Genomic DNA, 11416 nt, shown 5'->3' on the forward strand with positions numbered 1-11416 from the left:
CTAACACTAACCCAACCCTCCTCTAACCCCTAACCCTAACACTAACACTAACCCAACCCTCCTCTAACCCCTAACCCAACCCTCCTCTAACCCCTAACCTAACCCTAACACTAACCCAACCCTCCTCTAGCCCCTAACCCTAACACTAACCCAACCCTCCTCTAACCCCTAACCCTAACACTAACACTAACCCAACCCTCCATAGTCTTAGTCTGCCTCCTCTAACCCCTAACCTAACCCTAACACTAACCCAACCCTCCTCTAACCCCTAACCCTAACACTAACACTAACCCAACCCTCCTCTAACCCCTAACCCAACCCTCCTCTAACCCCTAACCTAACCCTAACACTAACTCAACCCTCCTCTAGCCCCTAACCTAACACTAACCCAACCCTCCTCTAACCCCTAACCTAACCCTAACACTAACCCAACCCTCCTCTAACCCCTAACCTAACCCTAACACTAACCCAACCCTCCTCTAACCCCTAACCTAACCCTAACACTAACCCAACCCTCCTCTAACCCCTAACCTAACCCTAACACTAACCCAACCCTCCTCTAACCCCTAACCCAACCCTCCTCTAACCCCTAACCTAACACTAACCCAACCCTCCTCTAACCCCTAACCTAACCCTAACACTAACCCAACCCTCCTCTAACCCCTAACCTAACCCTGACACTAACCCAACCCTCCTCTACCCCTAACACTAACCCAACCCTCCTCTAACCCCTAACCTAACCCTAACACTAACCCAACCCTCCTCTAACCCCTAACCTAACCCTAACACTAACTCAACCTTCCTCTAACCCCTAACCTAACACTAACCCAACCCTCCTCTAACCCCTAACCTAACCCTAACACTAACCCAACCCTCCTCTAACCCCTAACCTAACCCTGACACTAACCCAACCCTCCTCTACCCCTAACACTAACCCAACCCTCCTCTAACCCCTAACCTAACCCTAACACTAACCCAACCCTCCTCTAACCCCTAACCCTAACACTAACACTAACCCAACCCTCCTCTAACCCCTAACCCAACCCTCCTCTAACCCCTAACCTAACCCTAACACTAACCCAACCCTCCTCTAACCCCTAACCTAACCCTAACACTAACCCAACCCTCCTCTAACCCCTAACCCAACCCTCCTCTAACCCCTAACCTAACACTAACCCAACCCTCCTCTAACCCCTAACCTAACCCTAACACTAACCCAACCCTCCTCTAACCCCTAACCTAACCCTGACACTAACCCAACCCTCCTCTACCCCTAACACTAACCCAACCCTCCTCTAACCCCTAACCTAACCCTAACACTAACCCAACCCTCCTCTAACCCCTAACCTAACCCTAACACTAACTCAACCTTCCTCTAACCCCTAACCTAACACTAACCCAACCCTCCTCTAACCCCTAACCTAACCCTAACACTAACCCAACCCTCCTCTAACCCCTAACCTAACCCTGACACTAACCCAACCCTCCTCTACCCCTAACACTAACCCAACCCTCCTCTAACCCCTAACCTAACCCTAACACTAACCCAACCCTCCTCTAACCCCTAACCCTAACACTAACACTAACCCAACCCTCCTCTAACCCCTAACCCAACCCTCCTCTAACCCCTAACCTAACCCTAACACTAACCCAACCCTCCTCTAGCCCCTAACCTAACACTAACCCAACCCTCCTCTAACCCCTAACCTAACCCTAACACTAACCCAACCCTCCTCTAACCCCTAACCTAACCCTAACACTAACCCAACCCTCCTCTAACCCCTAACCACTTGGGAGAAACACTGTTGTTCATTTTCGTCTGTAGCCTTAGTGTTGCATCAACAGTAGACTCCAACTTAGCAACGGTTCTGTGGGACAGAGCAGTGTTCATCAAGAGCAACCCATTGTGTCCACCTAGTCCTGGGAAATGTATTCCTGCTACGCATGCTTCACAAGCACAGCCTGCCAGCTTAGTGGTGTCTGCCACTAGCACAGTCAGTGTAGTCAGCTCAGCTATCCCCATTGAGACCGTGTCTGTGCCTCGACCTGGGTTGGGCAAAACTAAACATGGCGGTGTTCGCCTTAGCAATCTCACTAGGATAAAGACCTTCTCCATTCCTGTCATTATTGAAAGAGATCATGATACCTCACATCTCAAAATAGGGCTACTTAATGTTAGACCCCTTACTTCAAAGGCAGTTAGAGTCAATGAACTAATCACTGATCATAATCTTGATGTGATTGGCCTGACTGAAACATGGCTTAAGCCTGATGAATTTACTGTGTTAAATGAGGCCTCACCTCCTGGTTACACTAGTGACCATATCCCCCCGTGCATCCCGCAAAGGCGGAGGTGTTGCTAACATTTACAATAGCAAATTTCAATTTACAAAAAAAAAAGTTTTCATCTTTTCAGCTTCTAGTCATGAAATCTATGCAGCCTACTTAATCACTTTTTATAGCTACTGTTTACAGGCCTCCTGGGCCATATACGGCGTTCGTCATTGAGTTTCCAGAAACTTGGAACGGAAATGGCGCCACACCAAACTGGAAGTCTTCCGACTAGCTTAGAAAGACAGTACTGTGCAGTATAGAAGAGCCCTTACTGCTGCTCGATCATCCTATTTTTAACTTAATTGAGGAAAATAAGAACAATCCGAAATGTATTTTTGATACTGTCGCAAAGCTAACTAAAAAGCAGCATTCCCCAAGTGAGGATGGCTTTCACTTCAGCAGTAATACATTCATGAACTTCTTTGAGGAAAAGATCATGAATATTAGAAAGCAAATTACGGACTCCTCTTTAAATCTGCGTATTCCTTCAAAGCTCAGTTGTGCTGAGTCTGCAGGACCTAGGATCAAGAGAGACACTCAAGTGTTTTAATACTATATATACTACTATATATACTATATCTCTTGACACAATGATGAAAATAATCATGGCCTCTAAACCTTCAAGCTGCATACTGGACCCTATTCCAACTAAACTACTGAAAGAGCTGCTTCCTGTGCTTGGCCCTCCTATGTTGAACATAATAAACGGCTCTCTATCCACCGGATGTGAACCAAACTTACTAAAAGTGGCGGTAATAAAGCCTCTCTTGAAAAAGCCAAACCTTGACCCAGAAAATATAAACAATCGGCCTATATCGAATCTTCCATTTCTCTCAAATGTTTTAGAAAAAGCTGTTGCGCAGCAATTCACTGCCTTCCTGAAGACAAACTGTAAGGGTTTAGCAAAGAGGAGGTGTAGGAAGGTTCGGACCAAGATGCGGCGTGGTAAGTGTCCATGGTTGTTTATTTAAAAACATAAACTGAACACTCAATGAATACAAAACAATAAACGTGAACAAAACTGAAACAGTACCGTGTGGCGAACAAACACAGACACGGAAACAATCACCCACAAAACAACAGTGAAACCCAGGCTACCTAAGTATGATTCTCAATCAGAGACAACTAACGACACCTGCCTCTGATTGAGGACCATACTAGGCCGAACACAGAAAACCAACCTAGAAACACAAAACATAGAATGCCCACCCAACTCACGTCCTGACCAACTAAAACAAACAAATAACACAAGAACTAGGGTCAGAACGTGACAGTACCCCCCTCCCAAGGTGCGGACTCCGGACGCAAAACCTGAACCTATAGGGGAGGGTCTGGGTGGGAATCTGTCCGCGGTGGCGGCTCTGGCGCTGGATGTGGACCCCACTCCACCATAGTCTTAGTCTGCCTCTGTGGCCTCCTAGGATCGCCGACCCTGACCTGGGAACACTAATAAATAGGCCCACAGGACTGAGGGACACCTCTGGACTTAACAAATTCCTCCGGACTGAGAGGCAGCTCAGAACTGAGGGGTAGCTCAGGACTGAGGGGTAGCTCAGGACTGAGGGGTAGCTCAGGACTGAGGGGTAGCTCAGGACTGAGGGGTAGCTCAGGACTGAGAGGTAGCTCAGACTGGTTGACGGCTCTGGCAGCTCCTGGCTGTTTGACGGCTCTGGCAGCTCCTGGCTGGTGGCGGCTCTGGCAGATCCTGACTGACTGCCGGCTCTGGCAGCTCCTGGCTGGCTGAATTCTCTGGCAGCTCCTGGCTGACTGGTGGCTCTGGGGGCTCGAAGCTGACTGGCGGCTCTAGCGGCTCCATGCTGACTGGCGGCTCTGGAGGCTCATGACAGACTTGCGGCTCTGGCGGCTCATGACAGACGGGAGACTCTAGCAGCTCTGGACAGGTGGGAGACTCTAGCAGCTCTGGAGAGGCGGGAGACTCTAGCAGCGATGGACAGACGGGAGACTCTAGCAGCTCTGGACAGGTGGGAGACTCTAGCAGCTCTGGACAGGCAGGAGACTCTAGCAGCTCTGGACAGGTGGGACACTCTAGCAGCTCTGGACAGGCGGGAGACTCTAGCAGCTCTGGACAGATGGGAGACTCTAAGGGCTCTTGACAGGCGGGACACTCTAGCAGCTCTGGACAGGCGGGAGACTAGCAGCTCTGGACAGACGGGAGACTCTAGCAGCTCTGGACAGATGGGAGACTCTAGCAGCTCTGGAGAGGCGGGAGACTCTAGCAGCTCTGGAGAGGCGGGAGACTCTAGCAGCGATGGACAGACGGGAGACTCTAGCAGCTCTGGAGAGACGGGAGAATCTGGCGGCGCTGGAGAGGAGGAAGGCTCTAGCAGCGCTGGACAGGCGGGAGCACCTGTAGACAAAGGACGAAGAGACAGCCTGGTGCAGGGGGCTGCCACCGGAGGGCTGGTGTGTGGAGGTGGCACTGGATGGATCGGACAGTGAAGGCGTACTGGAGATCTTGAGAGCAGGGCTGGCACCATCCGCCCTGGCTGGATCTTCACCCTAGCCCGGCAGATGTGGGGAGCTGGGATGTAGCGCACCGGGCTAAGCACGTCTACTGGGGACACCGTGCGTTTCACCGCATAACACGGTACCTGACCAGTACAACGCCGGCCACGGTTAGCACGGCTAGGAGCACTGTAGCGCTGAGCTGGCACAGGACGTGCAGGGCTAGGTAGGTGCACAGGAGGCCTGGTGCGTGAGGCTGGCACAGTCTTCACCAGACGACTAGCACGCACCTCAGGACGAGTGCCGTGCATACTGTGCCAAACCAACAGCTCTCTCTCCTCACTCTCCTCCAATTTCATCAACAACTCCTCGAATGTCTCATAATCTCCCCTCCGTTCACTCTCCTCCAATCTGTCCAACAACTCCTCGACAATCTCAGACTCACCCCTCAACTTCACCGACTGCTCCATTACCGCCCTGACCGGCTCGGGTTTCCTCTTTGGCTTCTTACGGAAAACAGGGGTAGTTGGCTCAGGTCTGACTCCTGACTCTGCCACACTCTCCCTGCCCCCCCCCCCCCCCCCCCAATACATTTTTGGGGCTGCCTCTCGGGCTTCCAGCCACGCTACCGCGCCAGCTCCCCACAGCTCTGCTTTGGGGCGGCGATATTCCCCTGGCTCTGCCCAGGGTCCTTTTCCGTCCAACTCGTCCTCCCATGTCCATTCCTCCTTCTTACGCTGCTGCCGCTGCCTGTTACCACGCCGCTTGGTCCTTGGTTGGTGGGTGATTCTGTAAGAGTTTTCCTCCTCTTCGAACATGATCGAATTTGCAAATAATATCCTAACTATATTCATTTAAAATCCTACAATGTGATTTTCTGGATTTTTTTTCTAATTTTGTCTGTCATAGTTGAAGTGTACCAATAATGAAAATTACAGGCCTCTCTCATATTTTTAAGTGGGAGAACTTTCACAATTGGTGGCTGACTAAATACTTTTTTGCCCCACTGTACACATGGATAGCAGATGTTATTGCGGGTGTAGCGAAATGCTTGTGCTTCTAGCTCCGACAGTGCAGTAATATCTAACAAGTAATATATAACAAATTACACAACATACAGTGCCTTGCGAAAGTATTCGGCCCCCTTGAACTTTGCGACCTTTTGCCACATTTCAGGCTTCAAACATAAAGATATAAAACTGTATTTTTTTGTGAAGAATCAACAACAAGTGGGACACAATCATGAAGTGGAACGACATTTATTGGATATTTCAAACTTTTTTAACAAATCAAAAACTGAAAAATTGGGCGTGCAAAATTATTCAGCCCCTTTACTTTCAGTGCAGCAAACTCTCTCCAGAAGTTCAGTGAGGATGTCTGAATGATCCAATGTTGACCTAAATGACTAATGATGATAAATACAATCCACCTGTGTGTAATCAAGTCTCCGTATAAATGCACCTGCACTGTGATAGTCTCAGAGGTCCGTCAAAAGCGCAGAGAGCATCATGAAGAACAAGGAACACATCAGGCAGGTCCGAGATACTGTTGTGAAGAAGTTTAAAGCCGGATTTGGATACAAAAAGATTTCCCAAGCTTTAAACATCCCAAGGAGCACTGTGCAAGCGATAATATTGAAATGGAAGGAGTATCAGACCACTGCAAATCTACCAAGACCTGGCCGTCCCTCTAAACTTTCAGCTCATACAAGGAGAAGACTGATCAGAGATGCAGCCAAGAGGCCCATGATTACTCTGAATGAACTGCAGAGATCTACAGCTGAGGTGGGAGACTCTGTCCATAGGACAACAATCAGTCGTATATTGCACAAATCTGGCCTTTATGGAAGAGTGGCAAGAAGAAAGCCATTTCTTAAAGATATCCATAAAAAGTGTTGTTTAAAGTTTGCCACAAGCCACCTGGGAGACACACCAAACATGTGGAAGAAGGTGCTCTGGTCAGATGAAACCAAAATTGAACTTTTTGGCAACAATGCAAAACGTTATGTTTGGCGTAAAAGCAACACAGCTCACACACCATCCCCACTGTCAAACATGGTGGTGGCAGCATCATGGTTTGGGCCTGCTTTTCTTCAGCAGGGACAGGGAAGATGGTTAAAATTGATGGGAAGATGGATGGAGACAAATACAGGACCATTCTGGAAGAAAACCGGATGGAGTCTGCAAAAGACCTGAGACTGGGACGGAGATTTGTCTTCCAACAAGACAATGATCCAAAACGTAAAGAAAAATCTACAATGGAATGGTTAAAAAATAAACATATCCAGGTGTTAGAATGGCCAAGTCAAAGTCCAGACCTGAATCCAATCAGGAATCTGTGGAAAGAACTGAAAACTGCTGTTCACAAATGCTCTCCATCCAACCTCACTGAGCTCGAGCTGTTTTGCAAGGAGGAATGGGAAAAAATGTCAGTCTCTCAATGTGCAAAACTGATAGAGACATACCCCAAGCGACTTACAGCTGTAATCGCAGCAAAAGGTGGCGCTACAAAGTATTAACTTAAGGGGGCTGAATAATTTTGCACGCCCAATTTTTCAGTTTTTGATTTGTTAAAAAAGTTTGAAATATCCAATAAATGTCGTTCCACTTCATGATTGTGTCCCACTTGTTGTTGATTCTTCACAAAAAAATACAGTTTTATATCTTTATGTTTGAAGCCTGAAATGTGGCAAAAGGTCGCAAAGTTCAAGGGGGCCGAATACTTTCGCAAGGCACTGTATACACACAAATCTAAGTAGGAATGAATTAAGACTATATACATATGGATGAGCGATGTCAGAGCGGAACGGACTAAGATACAGTAGAATAGTATAGGAAACAGTATATACATATGAGATGAGTAATACCAGATATGTAAAGATATGTAGCCAGTAGAGGTGAGCCTAAACAAGCAGCGTAACGAGAACCTCTGTAGCAGACAGACGTCAACCTGAACAAGACCAACTCTTTGAAGTGACGGTTAATTGGTTTGATCTCATAGACAACACATATCTCTAACATCTAACCCATAACAAATACCATAACTACCTATGTACCAGACCCCTAACTAAATCTAACCCATAACCAACACCCTAGATACCTCTATCCCATAACCAACACCCTAACTACCTCTATCCCATAACCAACACCCTAACAACCTCTAACCCATAACCAACACCCTAACTACCTCTATCCCATAACCAACACCCTAACAACCTCTAACCCATAACCAACACCCTAACTACCTCTATCCCATAACCAACACCCTAACTACCTATAACCCATAACCAAGACCCTAACAACCTCTAACCCATAACCAAGACCCTAACTACCTCTAACCCATAACCAATACCATAACTACCTCTATCCCATAACCAACACTCTAACTACCTATGACCCATAACCAAGACCCTAACAACCTCTAACCCATAACCAAGACCCTAACTACCTCTAACCCATAACCAAGACCCTAACTACCTCTAACCCATAACCAAGACCCTAACTGCCTATAACCCATAACCAAGACCCTAACTACCTCTATCCAATAACCAAGACCCTAACTACCTCTAACCCATAACCAAGACCCTAACTACCTCTATCCCATAACCAAGACCCTAACTACCTCTATCCAATAACCAATACCCTAACAACCTCTATCCAATAACCAAGACCCTAACTACCTTTATCCAATAACCAAGACCCTAACTACCTGTAACCCATAACCAAGACCCTAACTACTTGTAACCCATAACCAATATCCTAACTACCTCTTACCCATAGCCAAGATCGTAATTATCTGAAAGACAAAAACAATGTCTAACTACCTCTAACCCATAACCAAGACTTTAACTCCCTGTAATCCATAACCAAGACCCTAACTACCTCTAACCCATAACCAAGACCCTAACTACCTATAACCCGTAACCAAGACCTTAACTACCTCTAACCCATAGCCAAAATCCTAATTACCTGAAACACATAAACAAGGTCTAACTACTTCTGACCCATAACCCTAAATAAGTCTAACCTATAAGCAAGTCCCTAACTATCTCTTACCCATAACCAAGACCCTAACTACCTCTAACCCATAACCAAGACCCTAACTACCTGTAACCCATAACCAAGACCCTAACTACCTGTAACCCATAACCAAGACCCTAACTACCTCTAACCCATAACCAAGACCCTAACTACCTCTAACCCGTAACCAAGACCCTAACAACCTCTAACCCATAACCAAGATCCTAATTACATCTAACCCATAACCAAGACCCTAACTACCTATAACCTGTAACCAAGACCCTAACTACCTGTAACCCATAACCAAGACCCTAACTACCTCTAACCCATAACCAAGACCGTAACTACCTCTAACCCATAACCAAGACCCTAACTACCTCTAACCCATAACCAAGACCTTAACTACCTCTTACCCATAACCAATACCCTAACTACATCAAACCCATATCCAATACGCTAACTATCTCTAACCCAAGATCCTAACTACCTCTAACCATTAACCAATACCCTTGCTAACCCAAACCTATAACCATAACCCTAACTAAGCCACAACCCTAACTAACCCTACCTTAACCCTGATTCCCTCGACATCACCACAATTTAACCACATGAGGTATACCAGTCAACAAACTATTTAAAAATATTGAATGTGTCTGTGTGCAAGGTTCCAAGGTAACTAACTATTTAAAAATATTGAATGTGTCTGTGTGCAAGGTTCCAAGGTAACTAACTATTTAAAAATATTGAATGTGTCTGTGTGCAAGGTTCCAAGGTAACTAACTATTTAAAAATATTGAATGTGTCTGTGTGCAAGGTTCCAAGGTAACTAACTATTTAAAAATATGGCATGTGTCTATGTGTGTCATCTCTTGAGCACGCATTAGGCAATTAACTAGTGTATGGGAAAGACCGTAAATTATGCTAATCAATTAACTAGTGTATGGGAAAGACAGTACATTATGCTAATCAGATTTTTCCGCAGGGTGCTTTTTCGTGCTCCATATGAACTAAAATGTTGTCAAAGTTGTTGAAAACGGTTTCAACATTTCCATGTAGTTTATCTTCTATAAATGCCTTTGCAATTAGAAACACTCCAAACCCGTTATAAGACTTCTATCAGACCCGTCAGTCAACAGCAACATAAAGTGCCTATCTCCTGGAAGTGTAAAAACGAACTTCTATTTGAATCCCTAAATGCACACAGAATTAACCAATGAATATGACTTAGAATAACATGGTATGCCATTGAGCATAGGAAATGCGCTGTACAAATGAAATACTATTATTATAATTATTGAATCGGCTGTAAAAAAAGCAACCATGACATTATACTGTAATAATCTGTTGCGTCAGGCTTTGTGTGTTAATATACTATATAAACTATGCTTACTGTAAATACTGCAATAGTAATTATATTCCATGTTTCTCTGCATGCAGCATTCTGATGGCTTTCCATCCATCCTTCTGTCATCAGTCACACGTCACTCAAACTCAGGCCATTCAGTCAATAGTAAGTTATCCTCCTGCCCCGTAGGCTACTGTATAGGCATACTGTAAAAACTCTACTGTAAGTGTCCAAATATCCTATCGTGTTTCCAACTCCATGCTAACTTTTTGGAAATATATTTATTTTCTTCTTTACTAATCAGTCAACATATAAAAACATTTGATTACCTTCCAAAGTGCATCAATGATTGTTCACTCAAGTCAGAGCCTATTCTGTTATTCTCAAACTTTTAGATGTTTTTATCGGTAAAAGAGATGGATAAACAAATACTTGTTCCACTCTTTATCATTAATGGCATTGAGGTATTTATCAATTCAAAGAAAAAGTAAGATGTGTTTTTTAGAAGAAGCGACGGCGTTGATAAATGTCGTGTGATTCCTGATATATTCCATATTCCAGAGCGCGCAACAGGAAAGCCGTGCGTCATCATCTCTCCATACAACGGAAGCTCGCTTCTAATTCTAATTAAATCATCTAATCCTATCAAATCAAACTCTTATTCCAGAAGTTGATGGGTCCACTATAAAGATGCAGAGTCCCGTTAGAATCTCACCTTGCCGCTGGGAATATACTGCCTTGCCGCTGGGATGATACTGCCTTGCCGCTGGGATGATACTGCCTTGCGGTGGGATGATACCGAGTTGTGGTGGAGTATTTTAGTGTTATTATTCCAATAAAATAGTCCAATAGGGAGAGAATATAATAACCATTAAATATGTCCGTTAGATCTGTCAGACTTCAGTCAAATTAATAAAACTGTGTGGGTTTGGGTTTAGCGGTTTCAATTAACTGACCTCGTGCTCTCTGGCTCACAACATCTCTATGGTCTCTCTCTCTATTTCACAACGGTCTGATGCGCTCTGGCGCAGAGGGGGGACAGCGCAGGGTTTTATAGTCGTGTTCACGGACTGGGAACTCTACTGGGACAACCAATCAGAGGCTAGGACAGATCCGACAGATCTCTGCGTCCAACTTTCATTTTACTCAGAACAGCTTTGTCTTCTCGTGGTAGTGAAATAGCCTAAACAATGCCGTATAAATTAATTAAAACAAATTCAGGACAGAGGAGCACAGGTTATAGGCCAATGAT

At 45.4% G+C, this 11416-nt stretch overlaps 1 protein-coding gene across 2 annotated transcripts in view; it reads right to left on the bottom strand.

Moving 5' to 3' along the window:
- LOC110533235 (endothelin receptor type B) overlaps positions 1-11191 on the bottom strand; it is a 69346-nt gene extending 58155 nt beyond the window's left edge. The window contains exons 1-2 of one of the 2 annotated variants that reach the window (XM_090198952.1): positions 11121-11191; positions 10880-10945 (exon numbers count right to left, since the gene is read on the bottom strand). The gene's annotated coding sequence lies outside the window, so the exon portion shown is untranslated. The remainder of the gene's footprint in view (positions 1-10879; positions 10946-11120) is intronic. The other variant, XM_036943609.2, reaches the window with a different exon arrangement.
- Positions 11192-11416: the final 225 nt, after the last annotated feature.

The sequence above is a fragment of the Oncorhynchus mykiss genome, chromosome 14, assembly GCF_057628025.1.
Source record: "Oncorhynchus mykiss isolate SJ-2025 chromosome 14, ASM5762802v1, whole genome shotgun sequence".
In the NCBI taxonomy this organism is placed as follows: domain Eukaryota; kingdom Metazoa; phylum Chordata; class Actinopteri; order Salmoniformes; family Salmonidae; genus Oncorhynchus; species Oncorhynchus mykiss.